The 27,948-nt window shown below is 33.8% G+C and overlaps 1 non-coding gene and 1 pseudogene across 1 annotated transcript; one reads left to right on the forward strand and one right to left on the reverse strand.

The window, feature by feature from the left end:
• Window positions 1-207: 207 nt before the first annotated feature.
• LOC109680388 (RNA-binding protein EWS pseudogene) lies at window positions 208-27,651 on the reverse strand (annotated as a pseudogene).
• LOC141422944 (small nucleolar RNA SNORA51) lies at window positions 13,074-13,201 on the forward strand. The gene has a single exon (XR_012447635.1). It is a non-coding gene; the product is annotated as a small nucleolar RNA SNORA51 (small nucleolar RNA).
• Window positions 27,652-27,948: the final 297 nt, after the last annotated feature.

Consider the following 27,948-nt stretch of genomic DNA (forward strand, 5'->3'; position numbering starts at 1 on the left):
CAATGATAGAATATGCTGTAGGGACAACCCAGACCTTTTGCACTCCCAGGAAATGGATTTTGTCATTGTGGTGGTTATATTTATTTTTGGCTAGACTATGTTGCCAGTTTTTTTGGTAAAATGCCAATCTAGATCTTACTTTTTTATGTGATTATATTTGTATAAGCAGGTTAGTCTCCATAATGTGAATAGGTTTTATCTAATCAGTTAAAAGCCATAGGACACAGTAGCATCACCTTTGGGCTTTCTTGATTTCTTGTCTAGGTGGATATGGATCACAGGTTGCTCAATTCTCTTGTTCATCTTAACAATCCCATGCTGCTTAAAGATATCCATCAGATCAGAGAGAGTCACATTATCATTTAATTTTTACCCATAAATTGCACTGTTGTCAGTTTTCATGAGGCTCCATGGAGGGCCTAAATCAAGGTCCCATCCTTCTTTCATGTCTCCACCAAATTATTGAAGCCGCCTCACTCTTCAGAATCAATTCTGCTGTGTGCTCCTCTCTACTCATTTCTGCTTGTACATCTACAATACCATCCCTCTCTTCCTGTCCCCAAGTTGTCTGGTTCTCTTCTGGTGCAGACTCCTGCTCATAAAAATTCATGCTACATGGGTAATCTTGTCAGAGTGAGTCTTGTCAGAATTAACTCTACTGTCCATAGTCGATGCTTTGTTGCCTATATTGACTTGTAGCCTGGTTGTAGGATCCAGTCTTGTGGGAGTAGGAGATAATTAATGAGAGGCTGCTGCCCATAACTGTTTTTTAAATCATAACTACTCTGCTTTCTATAGCTGCTCAGTTGCCCATGGATGTTCTGCTGAGAGTAACTGGTCTGATCCTAACCAGTCAAGCTGTGTAGAGGAAAAGGTAGCAAGAGAATAGGATGGAGTTATAGTGATTAACTGAATGGTACAGCTCCCAAGAACTTGGGGATAACTGAAGATACTCTGTCCATAGCCCAGGCTGATCTGGTCATAACCTCCTGTGCTAGATTAAGGTTCACTACTCTTGGTGGGTTTGTTACCATTATGAGAGCTCGCAGAGGTGGTGGCTATTGGCTGATGCCTATATGCTGGATAAGCAGGCTGAGTAGCATATGCAGACTAAATTGCCTAGGAGACCTGGATGTTAGTGACTGTAGCTGGCGTGTGTGTGTGTGTGTGTGTGTGTGTGTGTGTGTGTGTGTGTGTGAGATAAGCACATGTGCTGTGCTCCTGGACAAGCTGGCTGTATACCTGGGGTAGGGGGCAGCTAGGCTACAACCAGTGGGAGGATGCATATGAGAAGTTGTATATAAATTCTACCAACAGGTGCCTAGGTATAGCAGACATCAGTAGGCTGTGCGTAGGTTCCTCAGCTTTGTTGGCCATATGCCTGGGTCGTCTGTGCATATCCTGAGTTGGCTCAGCGGTAGCACTGTAATCCTCTTGGACTACCACCAAACTGTAGGTACTTTAATGGAGGGATATCATTTTCTCTCCCTCATTCTCTCAAAATCTCTCTCTCTCTCTCTCTCTCTCTCCCTCCCCTTGTCTCTCTCTCTCGCTTTCCCTCTCAAGGACAACTCTTAAAGGAAAACAGTATTCAAATTGATACACAAAGGATGAAAAGGAACAAGTAACTAAGATTGCCATAAGACCTGTTCAGACAGAAGAATCAGTAAACACAAAGTTCCTGTGGTAAGAAATAACTGTTTGTGAAACACACTAGCAGGCTCTGAACATTCAGTAATGGATGACAGAGGTTAGCTTCTGAATTCATAGAGTTTAAATCTAGTGGCTATGATTTATATTAAGTGAATAATTATACAACTGGTATTTAATTACATTTATGAGATAATTATATATTATAGTTCTTGTTGATTGGTAATATTTGATTCAGTGAGAGAAATGCAATCAACAAGTGATATCAAAACCCAAGAGTTCTGGATAAAAATGTTCACGAATTCCAAAACTTTTAGGAAATTCATTTAGCAGCAAAATTTTATTCAAAAAGATGTGATGCTTTATGTAACCTTTATGAATCTTATTTAGTGTGAGTATTTACACATATTTCTGGAATAAAATGATGCACTTGAATATGAATATTGACCTGGACTCTTCTGGGAGTATTAGATAAATTAAAACCTAAAAGCTCTTAAATTACAAAGAAACACACTTATAACGCTAAGATTGTCAGATTGTGAGATATAAAGTTAGATTTCTCCAAGAAGTACATTTAATGGTATGGCATGAAATGGAATCAAGACAAAAACTGTAGCAATTCCAAAAAAACAAAAAAAGGATTTTATTGTGTGAATATATAGAGAATCCGAGCTCTGTACTTCCCACAGTCTCACAGAAACTCTGATTTAGCAACTACATACTGGCCAGAATGAATTGAAGACTTAGAAAAATTCCTAAAAACATATTAACTACTAAAACTGAATAATAACAAAATAGAAAATGTGAAATATTAATAACAATGAAGAGCAAGTCAGTAAATAAAAGGCCAGAAACTGATGGTCTTGTGTTTGGTTTCTAACAAACACCTAAAGAAGTATCATTACTTTTCAAATTCTTCCAAAATTTTACCATGAGGGAACAGTTACAGCATCATTTAAAAATATTATCAGTACCCTAAGAGGAAAGCCAAATGAAAAATAAAATTAAAATTTAGAAATTAATGTAATGTGGTATACTGGATGGATTCCTTAGACACAAAAAGCAGATTGGGCCAAACTTTAAAAAATGTAATAATGCATGAACTTTAATTAATAGCAATTTACCAATTGATTCATTAGCTTTCTTTAGCATACAAAACTAATATAAGATGTTCAGAATAGGTAAAACTTTATGTGAGAGTGTTCTGCATGATTATCAATACTTTTTCTCCAAATCTAAAACAATTTGACAATAAAAGTTCTTTAGAAAATAAGCAGTAAAAACAAAAATTTAGGGCATCTCTAACTTAAGAACAGGTAAAAGTTTGAGAGTTCAAATAGTCTTACATTATTAAAGAAGCTAATGATAGAGATGGTAATTATTAGCATCTTTTGCCAAGTGTGTTATCTTAGCCTTTGTACTGACTTTTCTTTCCACAAACAAAGTAGGACCTATATTGCTGAGGAAAGCAATCTTGGTGTATGTCCTCTGGACTTAGGTGCTCTCTGAACTTCCCAGAATCACTAGTGCCATCTGTTGTTAACCTAAGCTCTCTTTGTTCACAGAAGACTTCATTCTGATTGTTGCCTCCATAATAAGAATAATGTAATCTTTATGGTTAAAAACTTTATTAAATGTGTATTGATAAATATACAATATTCTAACAAATCTATTAAATATCTTGGAATGAATTGCCTGGGTTACAATGCCAAAACTTTCAATTGGTTGGTTTTCCCTAGGTGATTCCTGCCTCTGTTAACTTTGTGACACAGTTGCAGCTTTTCTTCTTTAATCATATCTCATCGCATTCTACGATTTATGGATTTCACGCAATTATATTCTATCTCTCCCTCTACTTTTCCTCTCTCCTCTACATATACCTGTCAATCTACCTACCTACCTACAGTCTATCCACCTATTTTACTAATATTGACATATTCTCTGTTTTGGGGGGAGGAGATTGTATGTGTCCACCATTTGAAATCCCATTGGATTTTTCTGCCCAAACAGATATTTACCCTAAATGAATATTATAATAAGTGTTTGCAGTTCAAGTTGAATAATCTTTAAAAGATAAGAAAATAAGAATCAGCATTTTAGCAATAATACATCACAATGAGCATCACTGGTGATCACTCAGTGACCCTGATTACAACACAATGTTGTTTCAGAGCTTTGGATATTTAAAGAGTACATGACACTATAATGAATTTGAGTTGGTCATAAACATAAAAAGGATAGTTATTAGACTATTCACAAAATACCTTAAAATTGAAAAAATACAAATGGTACATAACCACAAGATACAATGTTCTAGAAAGGTTTTTATTTTATTGTATCTGTTTGTTTGTTTTGTTTTTTGTGCAGTTAGGTATCAATCCCATGTCCTCATGAATACTAGGTAGCAGCTTTACCATTAAACTACATCCTCATACCAGTAGAAAGTTTTCAAATGACATTTTTATATATTGGTAATAGACATTTTCACAGATATTTAACAGTTATATATGTATATGTATATATGTTTAGCATTCTACCAATAAGTATCAGAATTTTTTCTGTCTCTATACTATAAATACAAATAAGTATAAAAATATAATTATAGAAATACTGTATTTTATTCAACAAATTATACATTTGTCTAGACAAAATATAGTTTTGAATTCTTAAGGGATAGTAAACATAAATTTGCAAATGCTGTGTTTTCTGCCTTAAGGAAATATATGAGTAAGTTATCCTTCTCTGATAAGTAGCTATACTCTGTGGTGCTACAAAAATGCTTTAAAATAACCAATAGAGTGATGTATTTTAAAGTAGACACATTATTTTCTACTGTTTTGTTAAACAAGTGATTTCTTTATAAAAATTGCTTTACTGGAAGAAACTAAGTATTTATTTGTCAAAATATCTATGTTTTAGATAGAATTCATTTTTTTCTTCCATAAATATAAGAAGTTCACTATGTATAAGATAAAATAATATATCATTAAATAGTTTTTTCAACTACATATAACTTCTCTTTAAAAATAGCCCAAAGCTTTTATATTTGCCTATCTTATAAGATATTTATCCACATCAGTTCTAAATGCATGTGAACTATATTATTAATCTCCAAAGAATATAAATTTCTCTAAGATTGCAAACAAATAAAACTAGCATTATTCTTTAATAGTTATCTTTCTTCAGCTTCAATATTGCTGCCATTTCAGTTTTCAGACCTGAAGACATTCCAGGATAAATGATAAAATTAAATAAATATTTATTATTATAATACAATGCATAAAATATATAAAACTAGGTATAAAAATCACATTATATCTTATATTTTCATCTCAAATGAACCAATATGGATAATCATATTGTTTGAATCAATGAAATAATCAATTCAGGGACAGAACTTGATTTCTATATTAAATTTGAGATCTATTTTTCAGTTTTAAGCTACAAATAATCCTAACAACCAAGCAGAGTACACAGTAAAGTCTTTGATTATACAATGATATTTAATCCAGTAGCAGTCCACTTAAACAAAATTGCACATAGACATGTCAGTGTTGAGAGGATGTGCTTCATGTCAGCTCAAATGTGTCACCTCTACAAGAAAATGGATTTGCTTAATGTGCTCTCAGTATTGAGGTAGTAAACTGAGATCTCTAAAGCTTCACCAAGTTCTAATTTTCCATCCTGCCTTCTCCATCTTTGCTATACAAAATCAAAAGATATATGTCTCTTAACTGAATCACTGAAATTCATTTCCTAAATGAGTTCCTTATTTCTATGATGTTTTTAAGACTTTTTCTGAAAACTCAATAGCTCCATATCTGAAACAAAGACACAATGATCAAGATATCCTTTGAATTGTTTTAGATTCTTGGAAGAAAGCTTGTAATGGTGGCTCATTCCTGAAAACAGCGGTTCACTGATGTGACTGTGTTTTATAATCACCTGGATTATTTGGAAGAAAGAAAGAAATGAAAGGAAGGATGGAAGGAAGAAAGGAAGAGAGGGAGAGAAGGAAGGAGAGAGAGAAGGAGGGAGAGAGAGAAAGAAAAACAGAGAGAAAGAGGAAAAGAGAAAGAGGGGACAGAAGAGGAGCCAATAATGTTTTTGCCTAATTTCGGAAATTTTGGTTTATTTGACCTAAGGTGGATCCCACACATTTGTATTATTAAAATCTCCAGCATGTAATTCTAATGATAGGACAAGCTTGAAAATGACTGGATTAAAGAATGAAATCTAAAATCCTTAAAAATGTAAGATTCCCAACTCTTCTGATAATGTAACTGCATATTGCATAGTACACAAGTCCAAATTTTTTCAATCACAACAGGCTATTCACAATTCTAGAGTCTATTCATGTGTTTCCTTTTGACAAATTAGAATCTCCAATTACTATATTAACAATACAAATCACTATAGAAATATCTGTATTCCCATGTTCATTGAAGCAATACTCATAATAGCCATGATATGAAATTACCATAAGTATCAACTTATGATTGGATAAAGAAAAATATACACACAAGAAAAAAAGAAACTTCTGTCCTGTGTGACAACATGGATGGAACATAGTCAAATGTTAAATGAAATGAGCTGGGTTCAGAAAGACAAGTACAATGACATTCACATGTGGAATCTAAAACAAGTTGACCTCATAAAAGTTGAGAATAGAATGGTCTTTACTAGAGGATGGGAAAGATAAGGGGAAGAGAGGATGGAAAATATTGGTTTTAAATAAATTATAGTCATCTAGGAGAAATAAGTTCTCATATTCTATTGTGCAGTTGGGTGATTATAACAAATGATCAAGTATTACATATTTTTTAAAAAGCTAGATTAAAATTTTTTAAAGTTTTCACTGTAAGGAAATGATAAATATTTAGAAAGATAAATGTGCTTACCCTGATTTTAAAAAAATTATACAATGTATACATTTATCAAAACATTGTATGGTCCCCAAGAATATACAATATTGTGTCAATTTTAAAAATAAGCATATACAAAAAGAACCACTCTCACACTGTTAAAATCAATTCTAAATATGAATTCTAAGTTGTCTTGCTTTAACAACAAATACCAAGCCAAAAAAAAAAAAAAACCCTCTATACAACATCTTTTATCACATAAATAGAAAAAAAGATGCAGAGAATATGACCAACAATACAGTAATATAATATTTTGCCTAATTAACATGTTTATTTTGTAGTACTCTGGGAGGGTACTGGGGATTGAACTCAAGGACTGATGCTTATAAAACAAGTGCTTTCCACTTGAGCCACACCCCTAGTCCTTTTGCTTTTAGCTTATTTTTCAGATAGTATCTTGTACTTCTTTTCCCACTGGCCTTGTAATGAGATCCTTCGACCCCCACCTCCTGAGTAGCTGGGATTATATATTCACTATTTTCTCAACATAGTGCTAAGAGCATGAGGGAAATAAGTGTAAGAAATCGTCTGGCTTATGTCTTTGTGTGTACATCAGAATGTAGAAAACAGATTGAGAAATCATCCTTTCAGGGCAACTTCCACTCTGTATAAGATGCTGATGCTTTCTGCAGTACTAAGGAAATCCAATATTTTATGAAGGAAAAGGAAAGACTCATGTATATGCATTCCTGCTCTCCAAAATGGAATAAAAACATTTGAGTTACCATGTTGCAGTATGATTCCTTACAGTCTCTTCAATAAAATTCAGTTATTTTTACAAAATAGAAATTCACCCACCTGTTACTTGCTATTAATTTATTTAGGTTTTCATGTACATATAATTCTCAATCAATTGATAATTCTATGACAGATAAAATAATAACTTTAATGGTTCAGTAAAGTTCTGCCAATACTACATTTTATTTTATTGTGTTGGTTAGACTTAGCATAAGCCTATCAGTATTACAGAAATCAGACAAGGCCTATGCTTCTTTAACTTGTATCTAATACATACATTGCTGTCTCAATATACTGATTAGATAAGCAACAACTTTTGTACAAAATACTTAAATTTGATATGTAATAGTGTATGTTTTTACTTAAATATGTTTAACAGACATTGTAATTTCACCATAATGGAAACCTAATATTTCCAGATGTAGAGATAATCAGAGTGAGAACTATTATTCAGTTAGGTTTGACCAGAGATCCAAGATGGTGACTAGAGGGAAGAAGAAGCTAGCGTGTGTTCCTTAAAGTAAAAATCTTGCAGCGATACTGGAGACACACCTGGCAGGAAAAAACACCAAGAAGAGGCAAAACTCTGACAACTCCACACCCCCAGCCGGCACATAGTTTCCCCACGCCATGATATACAGAGAAAACAGGAGGGCTTCTGTGATGCCAGGCACTGGCTCCTAACCTGCTTGGGAGACTCAGACCAACAGGTGAGCAAACAAGAGGCACATGGTACTCCCACAGCCACCCCTGGGATAAAACAACATAGCCCCCTGGACAGACGGGCCCCCACCCTGCAAAAAAAAAAAAAAAAAAAAAAACCTGAATAATAAACAAGTAACTAAAAAAAGAAACATGGCAAAGACGGCAGGGTGTCCTGAGCTCCAGAGAAAGGAGGAGGGGTGCTTCCCCACACAAACTGTAAATAAGCCTTTCAGAGAAGGCAGGTGTGGTAACCAACCCCCCCACCCCCCACTCCCCCACCCCCACAGTGAGCAGGGAGTAGGGAAGGTTTGTAACAATGCAGAGAGTGGGGGATGGGCAGTTCCCCACATGAACTGTAAATAAACAAGGCCTACAAGTGTAAATAGGCTGGCAGGACTTACACTGGAGAAAAGAGAAGGGGTAGGCGTCTGGGAGAACTCTAAATAAACAAAGCAGCTGGATTAGGTGAGTGTGACAGCTCAGCCTTGCAAACTGCAATAAATAAAGCCTGCAGCTGCAACCGACTGACAGTAAGTGGCATTGAGCTGCAGCCTCAAACAGACCAGTTAGAGGCTCACAAAGCTGTCTTCAGACCCAACCACCAGGCAAGGCAACCACAGTACTATTGATTAAATACCAACACCAGGACTGCATGCTGAAGGAGAAACACCACAACTACTAAAACTGAACTGGTGTGGTTTCTGGACCTGAAACTTTTATTCTTTTATAGTTTTAGATACCTTTTCTATTTTTTTAATTATTATTTTTTTCTTTTCTTTTTATTATTATTTTTTGTTTTGTGTTTGTTTTTTCATGGTTTTTTTTTCCTTTGATGAGACAACTACAGAACTACTACTCAAACACTAACCCCAGGACTGGAGACACAAGGAGTAACACCAGAACTATTAAGACTGAAACTTCATGGCATTTGAACCTGGGTTTTTCTTTTATTTCTTTCTTTTTCTCTCTTCTTTTTATCTTTCTCTGTCTCTCTAATGCCTGTTTAGCTCACTGTTGATTAGTACTCTCTCTGTTTATTTCTTTGACTTAGTATTTTTTTTTCTCTTTTTCTTTATCTTCTTTGTTTTCTTTCTCCTGTTACCCTTCCATTCCATATATCATTATTTTTAGTATTACAAGCTAGATAATACTAAATTACACATAGTACAGGGACAGTAACAGCAGCAAGTGGAAAGATGGGAAGATGGAAAAAAGATTTTAGAAAAGCTCCAAATATTAAGGAAATAAACAAAACACTTCTAAATAATGTGTCAAAGAAAAAATCAAAAGAAAACAATTTTGAATTGAATAAAAGAAGAAACAGAATATAAAAATCTATGGTCTTATCCTGAAACTCTGAAGTTAGTACAGGAAGGAGCAGGAAACACTCTGGAACTAATAGGTATAGGCAAAGACTTCCTCAATAGAATCTCAGCAGCCCAGCAACTAAGAGAAAGGATGGACAAATGGGATTTCAAAAATTAAAAAGCTTCTGCACAACAAAGGAAATGATCTCTAAACTGAAGAGACCACCCACAAAGTGAGAGAAAATATTTGCCAGCTGTAGATCAGACAAGGGATTGATAACCAGAATATACAGGGAACTTAAGAAACTAAACTCTCCTAAAATCAATGAACCAATTAAGAAATGGGCAACTGAACTAAACAGAACTTTCTCAAAAGAATAAATTCAAATGGCCAAAATACACATGAAAAAATGCTCACCATCTCTAGCCATAAATGAAATGCAAATTAAAACCACACTCAGATTCTACCTCATCCCTGTTAGAATAGCCATCATTAGAAACACCACCAACAACAGGTGTCGGCCAGGATGTGGGGAAAAAGGAACCCTTATACACTGCTAGTGGGAATGCAAACTAGTACAACCACTCTGGAAAAAAATTTGGAGGCTTTTTAAAAATCTAAACATAGATCTGCCATATGATCCAGCAATACCACTCTTGGGGATATACCCAAAACAATGTGACACAGGTTATTCCAGAGGCACCTGCACACCCATGTTTATTGAAGCACTATTCACAATAGCAAGTTATGGAAACAGCCAAGATGCCCCACTACTGATGAATGGATTAAGAATGTGTGGTTTTTATACACAATGGAATTTAATGGATAAGAAGAATGAAATCTTATCATTCGCAAGTAAATGGATGGAACTGGAGAACATCATCCTGAGCGAGGTCAGCCAGGCTCAGAAGACCAAAAATCATACGTTGTCCCTCATGTGCGTACTTTAGATCAAGGGTAAACACGACAAGGGGTCTGGGCCTTTGATCACATGATTAGGCAAGAACACACAAGGGAGGTATAAGGATAGGTAAGAAACTCAAAAAACAAGAAAGCATTTGATGTCCCCAATGCAAAGGAACTAATACAGAAACTTTAAAGCAAGAGAGGCCAATAGGAGAAGGGGACCAGGAATTAGAGAAAAGGTCAGTTCAAGAAGAATCAATTTAGAATGTAACACATATGTACAGAAAAGCAATGCGAGGAATCTCCCTGTATAGCTATCTTTATCTCAACTAGCAAAAACCCTTGGTCCTCCTTATTAATGTTTATACTCTCTTCAGCAAAATTAGAGATAAGATCAAAACAGGTTTCCTTGGAAGTGAGGGGGTGGGTGGAGGGGAGAAGGGGAGAAGGGGAGGAGTCGGAAAAAAGGGAGGAGGTGGGGGAATGGGGGGAGAAATGACCCAAAAACTGTATGCACATATGAATAAAAGAAATTTTTAAAAAATTAGGTTTGACCTAATATCACAGTTTTCATCTTTTTAAGAAGAAAGTTGTTTAATGTTGATATAGCAATATAAACCTAATTATTTTCCCTTGGTTTCATCACAAAAATTAAGAGACATAAAAAAGAAGTCAATCCTTATAACATTTTATCATATAATTTATACTAAATGTCATTTAATGCTTTATCAATATACTATCTAAAATCATTTGACATAACAAAAGGGCTAGGATATTTTTAATATTGCAGTTGTTTAACACATGGTAATTTAATATCTCTCACACATGCCTATGTGTACACACCACACAAATGATAAATTTTTAGGAGTTTATTCCTGACTTGGCTGCATTTTGAATATCTATGTTTTGAACAAATGCTTGTTAAGAAGGAAAAACTCAAGTTTCCCTTCATTAGACCTGGATTATGTACTCAATCTTTTACCTATTTATATTCTACCAAATCTGTAACTAGTGTTTTGAGAGAGAAAAAAAAATAATAATAATAGATAAGAAATATGTTAGACTGAAATACATTTTATATTTGGTAAAGTGTTCTCTGGGCACCTATGGATTTAAAGGAAAGCTTTCTTAAGGAAGCCATTTGTCCACAATCATTGAGTAATAGCCTATTGTAGGGTCTCTATATAATATCAAGCTATGTTTTTAAGTAGTCAACATAATAAGTGATGTATTTGCTTCAGCCTGAGGAGTTAACAGAAAGCAATAGAGAAAATCCTGAAATTTCCAAGCTTTAGATATAAAAGAAAAGCTGGAGTAAGTTTTTATGAAGACAGCTGAAATGATGTGCAGTGTGTATGTGTATGTGTAGGCATGTGCATGTGTGTTTGTATGTGTGTGTGTATCTCAAGTGGTAGACCACTTACCTAGTAGTACAAGGACTACTACCAAGTTCAAACTCCAGAATCACCAAAAAAATTCTTAAGGCTAGGTGTGGTGGCACACAGGAAACAAAGATTGTGAGAAAAACAATGGAATTTTGTTCAGCCGTAAGGAAGAATGAAACCATGTGATTTGGAGGTAAATGGATGCAGTTGGAGTACATCATGTTATGTGAAGTAAGCCAGGCTCAGAAAGACAAAGGCCACATGTATTCACTTATATGTGTGGGATAGACAGAATAAAATATGAGCACTATTATGAAAAACAGGTTACACTAAGGGGAGGTCACTAATAGGAGAAGAAGGGTAAAAGAAGGAAGTTAAGAAGGTAAATATGGGTAATGTAATTTCTATACAAGTATGAATATAGAATTTTTAAGCCTGTTGAATACACCATAAAAAGGGAACTAAGGTAAAAAGAAGAAAAATAGAGGTATGAACCAATTTGGGTTATAATACATATATACATGGAAATGTCACCAGGAAACACCCTTTAGAGCTATCTTAAACTAACAAAAATGCTTTTTTTCAAAAACAGAGAACATAAAGACAAAGGAAGTAATTTCTGGTGATTGGTACCAGTGGAAGGAGGGAGGATATAAAGAAAGGGTGAAGGAGGAGGCTGAATGTAGTAGAAATATTATGTACTCATGTATAAAAATGGAAAAGTGACACCTGTTAAAACATTCCAGGAATAGGGAGAAGAGAATGATAGAGGGGGTAAATACAACGATATGTTATAAGAACTTTTGTAAATGTCACAATGTACCCCCAGCACAACAACAATTTAAAAAAAAGAAAAAAGATTAGGAGGATAAAGGGTCAAGGCCAGCCCAGAACAAAAGTTAGGGAGACTGCATCTCAAACCAGGCAAGGTGGTACATGCCAATGATTCCAGCTACTAAGTGGCGTAAGTATGAAGATCATGATCTGAGGCAAGCCCAGGGCAAAAATAGGTGACTCTACCAGAAAAGTAACTAAAAGCCAAAAAGAGCTGAGGGCACACTTAATGATAGAGTGCTTGGCTAGCAAGTGGGAGACTCTGAGCTCAAACCCCAGTACTGGAAATAAAAAGATAAGAAAACATAAGATACCTGGAAGGGTAATTTAAAGTACGATCACAGCATGTCCAAAGATAATGTAATTGCAACAGCTATGAACTTTCAGATATAAAAACATTCTTTGTTGGTATATATTTTTATAATTGCACTAATTTTCAAAAAGATTCTTTCTTGATTTGATCTCTTATTATAACTAGAGTTTTCTATTGATATATTTTTGCAAAACATACCTTAAAATCTGTGCATTTAGCATTGTTTTAATAGCTGTAGCTACCTGAGATGTTATACACGTAGGGAAATATCTGTATATAATTATTACCAGTTTTAAGAAATTGGAAGTTGGCTTCCTGGTGCTTACCACAGTGTTCTTACACTGAGTGTATAGAAAGAGGAGACAAAGTAGACCTACCCCATATACACCTCATCCCAGGCCCTGTACCTGGTCGGTATCGTGAATGGGGAGACATGGTAAAAAAAAAAAAAAAAGAAATTGGAAGCTCAAATGAAAGAATTTCCTCTGAGTGCAAAACTGTAAAATTACAACTACTACAATGTTACAAAAGACTTTAAAAGTATCATTAGACACATAAATTCCATACAAACTATTTGAAGTCATTATTGTATGTAAGTAATTTGACTTTACAATAATATATTTCATTGCAACGAAAAAAGATTTCATGTCACAAATGACAGACTATTGATTTTAATTGTCAATTACACCATCATTTTACATTCTTTTTTGGTTCTTGATGTTATTGGAGTTTGAACTTGGGGCTTCATGCATGATAGGCTGGTGCTCTACTACTTGAACTATTCTTCCAGTCCCTATGCCTTAATTTTAAAAGCTACAAAATACCAAATTATCCAATAAATCATAATGAAAAAACTTAATTCAATTAAATTCCAGTCTATTTCCTGATCTTTCCTTCACTAGCTTTAAGGTTTCAGGTTTTATATTAAGGTCCATAACTCACTATGAGTTAGTACTTGTACACGTTGACAGACATGGATCTAGTTTCAGTTTTCTGCATGCAGATACCTGGTTTTCCCCACAACATTTGTTGAAGAGACTGTCTTTTCTCCAACATATGTTTTTGGCACCTTTGTCAAAAAACAAGTGGTAGAGCTGTGTGGATTCATACCTGGGTCCTCTATTCTGTTCCACTGGTCTTTTTATCTTTTTTTATGCCATGCTGTTTTTAGTGCTATGGCTCTGTAGTGTAGTTTGAAGTTAGGTATTGTGATACCTCCGTATTGCTCTTTTGGTCAGCATTGCCTTGGCTATTTGCAATCTTCTGTTCTTCCAAATGAAAATTAGGTTAATTTCTCAATCTCTGTGCTGAATGTCATTGGAATTTTGGTGGGAATTGCATTGAACATATAGATTGCTTTTGGTGATATAACCATTTTCACAATATTGATTCTACCAATCCATGAACACGGGAGATCCTTCCATTTTCTGTAGACTTCTTCAATTTCTTTCTTCAGTGGTTTGTAGTTCTCCTTGTAGAGGTCTTTGACATACTTTCTTACGTTTATTCCTAGATTTTTTTTTTTTTGATGATATTGTGAATGGAATTGCTTTCCTACATACTTTTTCAGTCTGTTCATTGTTGGTGCATGGAAAGGCTACTGATTTTGTATCCTACTACTTTGCTGAAACTCTATGATGTTTAAGTTTTTCTTTGGTGGAGTTTTTTGGGTCTTTTAGGTATAAGATCATATCACCTACAAATATGGATAGTTTGACTACTTCCTTTCAATTTGATTCCTTTTATTTCTTCTTCCTGTCTTATTACTTTGGCTAGAAATTCCAAGACTATGTTGAATAACTGGAGAGAGTGGACACCCGTGTAAGATAACTACACAAGGAGATTCTTTGTGACGTATCCATGTATATATGTATTATAACATGAATTGGTTCATCTCTTCTATTTTTCTTCTTTTTATCTTAGTTCCCTTCTTACAATGGTTTCAACAAGTTTAAAAATTCTGTATTCAGTCTTGTATAGAGAGTACATCATCCACATTTACCTTCTTGACTTCCTTCTTTTACTCCTCTGCTCTTGTATGTGACCTCCCCTTAGTGTGAACTATTTCTCATAATATTGCTATATTTGTATTAGGTCTATATTTCACATATAAGAGAAAACATGAGGAGCTGAAGGATGGTGAATATAGTGCAAGTACTGTGTACACATGAATGTAAATGGAAAAATGAAACCTGTTGAAACTGTTCCAGGAATTGAGGGAGAGGGAGGATGAAAGACAATGGTAGAAGGGGTGAATTCGAGTATGATGTACTTGATATATTATAAGAACTTTTGTAAATGCCACAATGTACCCCCACCCAGCACAACAATAAAAAACAAAAGGCTAAATAATGGGAACATAAGCTTAAGCTTAGACTTGCCCTAGGCTTCAGATCCAGTGTACAAGATATTTATAGGTGCTATGTCCCTGGTAATGATCATGTTGAGAGTTCATAAAGAAATCTATGCTTATACTAGTGCTGACATAACAGACCATACCAAATATTACTTTTCTAAAAATTCCAAGGAGACTTGATATAACCAAAAAGATACTGACTGATGACCCAGATGAGTTACCAATAAATTATATCTACAACTTAGTACAAACCACTTCAACATGTCTACAAGACATGATTACACAGCAACAGTATCCAACAGCTTTTTCATACTTTGGCTGAGGTGACAATCATGATCATATTTCAGCATAATTGCATCAGCAAATTCCAGATTTACTGAAACTCACCTGTACAGCACACAATCCTTGGGATTGAAAACTTTTAACAATTAAGTAAAATAAAAGTCATTTAAAGTAATGACTACATATATAAAATAGTACTTTTAAAGTCCTATGCTAAGAGCTTTGTATTCATCTTCCTCTTTGTCTTCTAGCATACTGTATAATTTATCCTTACTTTTTTCCTCTCTTGTAGAATAAAATGCAGCTGTTTTAAGAGTTTGAAGTTACACATTGCATGTAGCCTTCCACAATTGAAATATAGACTTTCTGTACCCTGGCCCTCTGGAGAGTTCCTTCATTCTCTTCAGTCTGCAACATAAGCAATGGCTGATTTCCTCTCTGTCTCTTCTAGAATTTTATGCAAATGCTGCCACAGAGGATATAGTCTTTTATGTCTAGCTTCTTTGTTTAGCACAATGTTGTTGAGATGCTTCCCTGTTGTTGCTTGTTGATATGTGCTCATTCTGGTTAAGTGCTGAGTAGCATTCATTTCATTTTATAGAACAATTGATTCACTACTCGATGGACATTTGGGTTATTTTCAGTTTCAAACTATTATGTATTGTAAACTTTTGGTAAAAGTGTTTACACAAACATAAATTTTCCTTTGTAGAAAAGGATAAATGCTTAAAAAAATAAAATGGCTGGACTATGTGATAGGTATAGTTTAATTTTACCAGAAATAATCAAATTGTTTTCAGACTGACTGTAGCATTATGCATTCCTACCCCATCCCATCTATACTAGGAATTGCCATTCTTTTTTTTTTTTAGACATTTTGATGATTGTGTAGTGCTGCATAAATTTTATATAAGAAATAGAGAAAGTTAAACTATATTTCACTTGAATACTATCTACCTAAGACAATTTCTTAACCATTACTACTGTAAAATTTCTAGATTAAATGCATAAAACTACATGAATTAATTAAGACTTGGAGCATAAGTGATGAAACTGAGACATGGATTTAAATTATGAACTTTGAAACAATATATAAAAATAATAAATATATGAGGTAAATTTTGTGATGTGGTGTGTACTTGTGTATGAGAGACAGAGAGAATATGACAGAATGAATGTCTATATAATTATTACCTTACAATAAAGTAAGAACAGTGTCAAAAAAACTATAAAAAGATACTAATAGCAAATAAGAATAAAATAAATTATACATGAAATAAAATCAGTTTTTGAAAAAATGTTAAGCATGAACATGAAAACAATAATGGGATACTGCTTAAGATTTTTAAAAATTATTAGAAAATATGTTTCAAAATAAATCTAGAGGTATTGAGTAAAAATTGAAAATGTTTTGTTAGTGGCTCATGCCTGTAATCCTAGCTGCCTGAGAGGCTGAGATAAGGAGGACAGAAGTTCTAGGCCAAACCTGGGCAAAAAGATCTCAAGACCATATCTTTTGTAATTTTTTTCAGTTTATCATGTTTATATTTACTCACATGTATATACATTGTTAGGGCCACCTCCTTCCCCACCCCTTTCCTACCTTCCTCGGGGCAGAACTTGTTCTGCCCTCTTGTTCGCCAATTTTGTTGAAGAGGAAATATAAGTGATAATAAGAAAGACATACCATTTTTGCTAGTTTGAGACAAAGATATCTATACAAAGAGATTCCTAGCCTTGCTTCCATGCACATGTGTATTACAACCCACACTGGTTCATTTCTACCAGAATTCTTCACTACTTGCTGGTCGTCTTCCATAGTAGCCTCAGCAAGGTTAAGATTACTATATTCAATCCTCTACAGTAAGCACATCAATCACATTCAAGTTTTAGGTTTCCTTCCCTTTCTCTATTCCTGCCTACTAAATGTAGTAATATTAGTGTGTGACCCATATCCAACAATATTACTACATTTAATGGAAAAAAACTGAGAATGCTGGCATGCCTGTCATCTCAGCTACAGAGGGAAGTAGAACAATAGGAGTATCAAAATAATCAGAGCAAAATGGGCTGAGTTGTGGCTCAGTTGGTAGAGTACCTGCCTAACAAGCATGGAAGCTCTGAATTTAAGCCAAAGTAATGCCAACAGTGAGAAAGAAAAGAAAATATGCCAAACAAATTTAAGAGGATTATGGAAATTGGATAGATTTTTGAAAAAAATTAAATATAGCATCTTCTTAAAAGAAAATTGGAACATTTTATAAAATATTCTACCAATGTATCACTGCACACAAAATCTTTAGCATACAGTACACAGACAAAAAAATCACTGCTCTCTCATGCTGTGACCTCATTTTCAGACACATTAATTTCACAGGGATCTACAGTTGGGAGATGTTACCAACCTCTCGCTTTGAGGAGTGGAGGGCGGATGGGTAAAAAGGATACCATACGTTCTCTTGCACAGCCAGTTAAGGAAATCAGATGAGGTAAACTGAATTTGTACAAAGTATTAACCTCATTACCTTTTGGGGAAAATTCTTAATTTAAAAATGTAGAACTTTAATTATTTGTAAATATCACTCTTATGTTCTTATTGATCATCACATTTATTTAGTATCTTGAAATGTACAAAATTAATTTAAAATAGTTATAAATTTTTTTACATCACCCTTTGAGATCTTAAGAATCACTATTATAAGGACAAATTTGGTTGGCGAAATAACTAAAGCATTACACTTTTTACTTTGAAACTAAAATCATTCCTATCTAGCAATATATTAAAGACCTGTTAAAAGCAGTAATAGTCTATCCATTGTTATAGGTTTCATTTATTTAAATTGTGCCCATAACTGATTTTACATGAAGTGACATTTTTATTCCATATTTTTAAGTTGGCAATGTAGACCGTCCAAGACTTAAATAACAAACTGGAAAGTTCTTTTTATGTTATAAACTGTATGTAAAAAATTATAACAAGAACTATATACTTGCAAACTACTTATGTAATTTTTTTCAAATACTGTGATATGATGAAAACAAGTGCTTAATTAGAAAGTTTAACTAAAGGTAGACCTATGGACAATAGCAAAAATTATATCTGATAGACTGAACCATAATTTTCATTGTGGTTTATCCATGGATATTATCTAACCCGTATCTACTACAATTCATAAATTGCCAGTTGCTCCACTTGTACCTTTTTCTAGTCTAGGGTTTAACCCAGATTATATAGCACATTTAGTTTCCACATCTCTTTGGTTGCCTACATCTGGAAAGAAAAATGTACTCGAATGTAACCCTATTCTGTTAGCCACCATGAGGCTTGATAAAGAGGTCTAAGAAACAATGAGCATTCCCAAAATGCACAGAAATATTCTCACAACAAAGAGTGGGGCCCACTGAAACTGAGAAAGTGTACTAGACAAGCGACCACTCCTCTGTAGTAGCCAGGGTAGATGTAGGAGGGGAGGGTACCAGAGGATCACCAGTGGACAGACAAGTAGAACAAGACAGAAAAGGAGGTCCTGTTCAAAAGTCACAGGAGAATTTTAAGAAATACACATGGTCAATATCATCACCAGCCATAGAGACATTAAGCTTCTCACTAAATATCATCCATTGGATGTATCCATAAAGGGATTACTCCTTACCTTTGCCCAAAAAGTTTGAGGAGGATGATAGGGACAAACTAGGCTGACAGGGATCGAGTCAGTGAGGTGACAACAATGAAACTGTGATTTTAGTTTGGCCAAGCAACTCAAGAAGCTTGTCTGCAATTAGGAGAGAGAGAACTAAAAGGTGAATAACTCTTTTAATACCAAAGAAACACAATCATTTTTATAACGCTGGCAGGAAAAAAATCAGAAAGAAAGGGAACATGAAAAGGGAGGGGAAATGAAGCTCCCTGAGAAGAATCTAGACCAGTGCTTGTCACTTTCACATTCCTATGACTTGGGGGTCTTGGAGCCATCTAGGGGTTTGGGAATGCAGATTCTGACTCCTATGTGTGGGGTGCGACCCAAGAGATACATTTTTGTTGAGAACAGGCCATATTATTGCTCTGGCAGGTCTCAAACATATGGGTTCAACCATTTCTCTTCCCTCAGACTCTTTAATCACTGAGACTACAGGAATGCACCATTTTTCCTATGATAGAATTTAGTTTAAACTTAGTGAATTAAATGAAAAATTCACTTTGTATCATCTTTCATGTCTAAAATTGTAAAAGACAAAATGCTAGTTATATAACTGTAAAGTCAGAAGTATTAGATTAATAGAAAGAAAATGTAGGAGCACAAAATATGAAGCCATTTAGTGTACAAGGCATTTTCTGACTCATTTTCACTAGTATTCTTTATTATTAGTCACAAAGGTTTCAACAGGAATCGAGAGATAACAATTAGATAACCTTTGAAGGCAGTTCCTTAAGTACACAAGGTGCATACTCTCTACATGCTCACACACTGATGCACACTCATCAATTGTGCACACTTATACATTCACTCTTACACTCAACACACACACTTTCAAACACACCCTCACACACATGCACACACTTAAACACACACATTCTCTCTCATAAAGTCACTCAAGCACACACACTCACACGCACAGAAACACTCTTTTCTTTGTAAAAGAAAAAGTGAAACTGTGTGTGATGGTATGTGCCTGTAATCCCAGCACTAGGGTGGCTGAGGAAGGAAAGCAGGAACGAAGGAAGGAAGGAAGGAAGAAAGAAAGACCTCAAAAATAAACTATTATTTAATAACTTTGAGATTCAACCAAAATACTATGCATTGGAACACTATGATTGCCTTATATTCCAAAGTCATATATTCAGAGGATCTTAAGCATTAAAATAGTACACTTGACTAAATACTTTAATGTTATTATCATCACAAGATATTCAGAATACATGTACTAGAATACATACACACACATATATATTATATATATACATAAAATATATATGTATTTATCTACAGAGAGGGAATTTCAGAAAATGATTGTTCAGGATAAACCTTGTGGTGGGCTAAAATAACTTGATTGTAGTCTAATCTCACCTGCTTTACATGATTATGACTATGGGCAAGTTTCTCAACAACCTTCTGTCTCTTTTGTCTTGTCTGTATTTAAGGAACATGCTTATCCTATTGACTTATTATTGAAGAAGAGATTTCTATAGAAAAATGTGTTTCTATACAATATAGAAGGGTCCCTGACATAATGGTTTTACTTATAAGATTTTATAATGGCATGAAAGTAAATGATATTCATATACTTTAAAATTTGAATTTTGAATTTTCCCAGGCTAGTGATATGAGGTTCAATATTGTTTTCTGACACTGGGCAGTGGTAACAAACCAAAACTGTTAGTCGATTACATGATCATAAAGCTATGGTGCCCAGAAGGTTGGGTATATTACCTGCACATTCAACTTACAGTATTTTCAATCTATGAAGGATTTATTGGCTTCAACTCAATTATAATACAAGGAGTATACATAATGTACAGATATTTTCTATCATTTCTTTGCCCCCTCCACCTCATTCATCTCTGTCCTACTTTGTACCCTGAGGCCGAACTTCATGGATTGTATAATGGTGTTATTGTTTTCCGGTTTCCAGTCAAAGTTAAGCAATGAAAGGCACCAGCCAAATATTGGAATGTTTAAGGAAAGGAATACTGAATTATTTTTTCTACTTCCTCCCAGTTTAATAAGGAATAGTAAGATGATTCTACTGGAAGACACAGCTTTTCTTCTACTGCTATTCTTGATACAGTTTTGAGAAATGACATTTTCCCATTGCATCTATTGTTCAAGAGAGGATAATAGCTCCCAATTTTGAAATTTCTATGGTACTACTGCCCTGTAACAACTCTTGTTGATGTTCACAACCCTAACTACATACGTATAAATGTTGCAGGAACCACAAGGGAAACAAAGTCACCAAGACCATTTTTTACAGGAAGCAGGGGTTTATTATGATAGGGGACTCAAGGGAAATAATTTCTCAAGGCCCTGAGCTCCAATCTGTGTCAGGGGCTTGGTTAAATACTCTTTAGGTGACTTACATAACCAGACATTTTTGCAGTATATGGGTTACAGGTGGTTACAGCAAAACAAGTCAGTTACAAAAAGCAGGTTGGTTACAGAGTTTGTCCCTTACCTCCCCCCCCTTACTATCTCACCTTATAGTATGCAATTACAGGTGGCTGCAATGTTGCAGAGCGAGCAGAAAGCTGCTTGTAGACTCAGAGTGGGAAACCAAGGTGAATACCAGACACAGTAAATCCCAGGAAAATAGCAGCTGGCCCCAACATTAATAGCTCCTTTATTAAACTTTTTCAGTCATTACAGTGGCTTCTTATGCTTTCTTGTTCAGTAAAGTTCTAGCTTATGCCTCTCAATCTGGTGTGCTTATTAATGGAAGATTGGCAACGTGTGGAATAAGTGCTGTGCTCACTTGAGTGTGCCATCTTTACCTGTTGCAGGGTTGACAGACATAGATCATTACCAAAATATGAACTATACTTAATAAATATTTGGTAAATGGTATAGAAACATGATTGATTTATCTCACAATAAACAGATTATTAATAGCATATACATCCATTAGCCATTAAGAAAATAACTGAATAAAACTTTATGTTCATGAGTGCAAGTAATTTGGTATTAAAATGATGAGAGGTCATACTTGCTTTGTTGTTTAATTCAGTCTTAATTGTAGAAGAATAAATGTTCTGTAAATTACTTCATTCAGTTCATGAAATGATTTTGTCACTGTATATATGCCTGATTAATGAGATTTTTTAAAATATTCTTTCATATGCGTATTTATAGTAGTGTTTTGATATGTTAAAATTTTCATGTGGTTTATTGTATGTTTCCATCATGACATAAGAATGACCAGAATAATCAAAAATACCTGATTTTATGGTAAGGAATTCAAATATATTATTCAAACCTTTGCTATTAGAAAAGCAGAATCACTAGGCTGACCAATGTTCCCTCATTAAATTAATCCAATTTCAAATAGGATTTTTCTAGGAAGATCTAATGACATTTTGTTTATTTGTTCTAGCTGTAGAGACTCACAAAGACTAACCTCAAAATACTTTCTCAATAATTTTGCTGCTTTATGTTATTTACTGTGAAGTGATTATCTGAGGTTAAGTTTTTTAATATCATTAATTCATAAGCTGTTAACTTTTTAAATCACTCTTTTCTAATAAATTATATATATATATATATGTATGTGCATCTTCTTTTATGTTTCAATTATTTTTTATTAGTTGAATTTTGTCTCCCCAAAAGACAAGTTGGAGTTCTAACTCCCAATAAATCAAAATGTTCTCATTTTTGGATATACAACTCTAATTTAAACAAGTAATCTAATTAATGTGAAGTCATTAGGGTAGGGTCTTAACCAATGTGACTGATGTTATAAAAACTGGGAAACTTAGACCAAGGCAGATACACATGGAGAGAATGAATATGAAAAGAAAGAGGACAAAAAGAAAAAATGAGAGACTCTAATATGAAAATACCAGAAGACAGCCACCTAAAAAAGCAAGGATAGCACTCCCAAACAGATCCTTTCCTCCCAGCACTAAGAAGAAATCCATAATGCTGACACCTTGACTAAGGTGCCTAAACTTCAGCACCATGATAATTAGTTTCTGTTGCATAAGCAAACCAGTTTGTGGCGCTTCATTATAGAAGCTCTAGAAAATTAATACCCTTGCAAAAAGAGAGCAGGTATCTCCATCAGGTCAATCATGGAACATTTAAGTAGGCAAAGAAAAGAAATGAAGACAATAAGTATGGATCTCACTTTTTGTTAGAAGACAGATAAAAACAAATAAAGATTTTTTCCAGTTACTTTATTCTACACAATTTTCATGGATAGCATTAAAATCAAGGATAGCTAATGTGTTGATAACAATTTTCACAGTGGAAATTACAGGATTGTTTTTACTGATATCTAAAGTCACTTTTGCATCTGTTAATGAAAAAACACCTTGTTACTATTTTTTGCATATTCTCAACAAGATCATCCTTAATATCTGAGTAACAGTTGAAATAAACATCTGATTTAAGACATTGTAGAGTTACCACAGAATCTGAGACTTCAGAAACTAAGATTCTGGAGTGAAAACAAAAACAGACAAAAAAACCACAAGACTGATACTCTACAGTGTTTTTCTCCTTAAGACATTTGGTGATTGGTAAGTGGCACAGGATAAAGGGAAAAAGAAGTCAAGCATAGAAGAGGGAGCACAGTACTGAAAAGACAAAATCATAGATTCCAGGGTCTGCAGTGGAAACATTCTACATTTGCAATTGGAATCTCAGAAAACGTATACCCTAGGATTAGACACAGAAACAGTCCTTTGGAATAATTCAGTTCTTTCTCAAGTCAGCACAATCTCAGGTTGAACAAAGAGACTTTTCCCTTTAAGACTGCATCCCAGAAGTTATCCTCCCTGATTAAAATGTTAAAACAGATCACGTCCAAACATTTTCACAACTGAAAGTTCTTCCAACACTTCTCAACCCAATGTAATATCATTCCTCATTTTTTTCAGAGCATAGTAAATGCAAAAAAATTCAAAACATTGATAACTGAAATAATTCAATAGAACAAAATAAAATAAAAACAAAAATATTTTAGAATAACAATAATAAATGTGTGTGTAAAATCAAACATTACGAAGTATGGTAAAAGTCAACCGGAACAAAATGGAATGATATCACTATTTTGGAAAAAATGATTTAACAAATTAGGGTGTAATTTTTTTCTAAGTGTCTATAAACCCAATAAAAATACTAATGGAACAGCACCCATTGATACAAAAGCTCATAATGAAAAATAAAATAAGTACAAGATGTAGGTGCTCTATCACTTGAGCCACAACCCCAGCCCTAACATTTTTTTAATTTTAAAGAACTTCGAAATTCATTTCAATGAGCATATACATGAGTAGAAAATAGTTTGAAGAGCTACAAAATAGTTTGAAGATCTGTACAAAATAGTTTGAAGAGCTGTATTTGATCTAAACATATTGGAGGATTTAGAAAAAGAAACAAGAAACAAGGCTAGAAAAGGGGAAGGAAAATAATAAAAGAAAGTAAAGGAGAAGATGAATTCAAGTATGATATATTTGATATATTGCAAGAACTTTTGTAAATGACACAATGTACCCCACCCAGCACAATGAAATAAACAAAGAAAATAAAAACTGATTGTGTTATATATTTCTTGTACCTTCTCATTCCTGTCCTTAGAATATTAATACATTACATTAAATGCTCTGTAATAGTCACTGTAGTAAATTCATCAAATCTCTCTTTTTAGGTCATATGTAACTTCTTCTACATTTTTATTAAGCTATCAGTTTTATTTTCTTTCATTTTGTTTTACTGAAATATCTTCAGTTTAATTGCTCCTGTACATTTGTAGGGTGTGTCTAATTTGCATATATAACCAACGCGGTGGAAATGACCACATTAATCAGAAAACAGTACTCAATTCTATTTTTATTCAAACCAGTGTGGTAAAAAAAATGGACTTTGAAAACTTATTCTCTTTCACAATCTAATTTTTTAACTTAAAAATGGAATGAAATAATCTATATAATATCAGAGTTGATGGCAGTTGCCAACCCAAATCAGATTAAATATTATAAAAAGCAGTTGCATACATTCAATTTTTCTCTTCAAATAGAAACTCTGGATTTCAAAGCTTGGTCTGGAGAAAGACTTTGCCACATTGGCAGGACAATATTATTACAGCTGTCTTTGCATACAGCCAGTACCCTCTAGTGTACATTATCTATAAAACTCTCAAATAAAATGAGCAACATCGCCTTTTTCTTAGTGATTCCCATTTCTCTGCACTCTCTTCCTTGTTTTAATATTTCCAAGTCTGTAATCAAGCAACAACTACCTAGGCAAAATGATGAAACATGCTGATTATAACTACTTCTCAGCTATGGTGCACTCCATAGGAGTCTATTCCTTGGTACAGGGCTGTAATTCCTATTCACGTTAATGTCAGTTGAAAATTTCTATTGATGGCAGAATTAAATCTCAAAGTGGTTCTCATTCTAAAACTCTGTCATACGTTATTGATTTAACTGATATTTAAGCTATCATAATGTATCACAAACATACATGAACCTTTACATGTATTTGTCAAGATCAATAAAAATTCAGGTACAGACAGTAAAAATTTAAAAAGAAATGAAGTGTAGCTTGATATTAAGTTAGTGGCTTTCCAAATCATTGAAATTAACCAGAATTCCTATCATATCTGGCAAAAAGCCTTGAAGCCTAGTTATATACACTGGGACATTCTGAGCAGCACCCAGATGCTGCAGCCAGTGCTTGATGAAATAGTTCTCTGGCTCCGTATTAACCAATTGCTCTCAAGTTTACACTGGCTGTTCTACATAAACCAGTACAAGATAATCAAATAATATGAAGAAGAGATACTTCTAAGGTCAGAAAAAAGAAAGATGTGATCCAGTTTAAAAAAAAACAAAAAACAAAAAAAATGTTACTTTCTTCATTTATTTTGAAAGTCAAGTAGCATTGGTCTTGAAATCATTATTTTAGAAAACAAAAATTCCAAGAGTGTCAAAGTAGTTTACCATTTAATATGCTCAGCTATTTGTATTTTACTACAACAATTACATTTTCTGTTTAGTATGTTAGGAAGATAATATTTCAAAAGCAAATTGGCTGTCAGAGGAAATTACGCACTTCTAAGGATGTAGATTTATCACCTGAAGAAACTATTTATTTCTTGCTTATAAACAGATAACTATACAAAGGCATACTTTCAATGCAAGAAAGTAACCTATTCCCACATTCATTTTCAAATGAATAAATGCCATTTTTAAATTAAAAAAACTGACAAAGTTAGAAACTGTTCTTTAGAGGCTCTGAGAATTAGATTGAATAAAGAAAAATAAGAAAGCAATTTGATCATAATACTATATCGGTGCAGATTCTGCAATTTTTAACAAGAAAAAAGCTAACGTGATATATTAAAACTATATTGTAGTCCTTAGCTAAATGCCTTTTCTATACAACCTGAATATTTGGAAGAAAACAAATATTAAGTTTTAACAATTGTTGGAATGTGTATAAAGCAGAAGCGCGCACACACACACACACACACACACACACACACACACACTAGCTCTTAGACTAGCCAAATGGAGTAATGAGTGACAAAGAAGCAGATAAAGAGGCAATTAGAAAATGAAAATTCTAAATGCACTTATTGCTAATAATTTCTCAGAGATTCATGGGAAGATGAAGAGAAAGTAAATAAAAATGAATTCACCCTATGGTAAGATAATAGTTTTAAAGCTTTCTAATTAAGCCAGAAAAATATTATAATCAAATAATCACTTTGTGTAATGAGGGAAATTTTCATTTCAGTTTGTTTCTTATATTCAATCTTCTTACAATCATTATTAAAAATGAATATTTCTCAAAAATTATTTTAAAGAAATGATTAAATTACATGAATATGTAATATAATATTGTGGATAAACAGGGTAAGTGTCCATTTCTGTCAAAACTGATTAGTGAGTTTTATATTTTTGTGATCACAGACCCCCATAACATGATTTATTTCATGGCTCAAGGAAATGTTATTGCTCCTTCATGTTGAAAAAACAGAAGTAATAAAATTTTTAGAAGAAAGAGATAATACTTTCAAGGAGTTAAATCTCAGTATTTGAGAAAAACTGACTTCATCATTATTAAAATTAATTCCCTCCTTATATTTCTTATAATCATTAGGATCAATGGAGAAAATGAGTAAGGTCAGAAATTTCTTTTTAAAACTCTGTCCTTAAAAAAAATCCATAGAATACTGATTTTAATTTATGAAACTTACTTTCATTATTTTGATATAAAATTGCTGATATTCAACTTTTCTAGCCCAGTAAATATAGCAATGATATATAGCCAAATACATGTAAACACATAAAAACTAGAAAGTTGTTTTGTGTTGTATTCTTATAATACATTATACAACTAAACTTGAAAATTTCATTGCTTTTCCTAGGACTTCTGTGAATTTGCTGCCAAAACATCCACAAATAGGGTAAATCGACCTGGGCCGTTTTCTGCTGGTAGGAGCACCTACCTGGATACCTGTGGTTGCTTCACTACAGATCACTGCCTTTGCACTTATCCAGATGAAGATCTTTATAACCATGGCTTGTTTTGAGCTGAATTCGTCTTTAGGAGTAAAGAGATGAAGCAATATTTGCTTAGAAGAGTTCTTTCTACCCAGTCAGACAAGATGACAGTTCAAGAACAAAAATAGGTTGTTTTCAAGAAAGCTGTGATATACATTATATCTTTTCATTTCTTATACAGCATTTAAAAACGTACTCTCCATGCAAGAATGAAAGCCTGTTGAAACCACCACAAGAAGGTGACTAAAGTAGAAAGAAGAAAATTAGAGGAGATGAACCAATTTGAGTTATAATACATATATACATGGAAATGT

Source organism: Castor canadensis, chromosome 4 (genome assembly GCF_047511655.1).
Source record: "Castor canadensis chromosome 4, mCasCan1.hap1v2, whole genome shotgun sequence".
Lineage (NCBI taxonomy): Eukaryota > Metazoa > Chordata > Mammalia > Rodentia > Castoridae > Castor > Castor canadensis.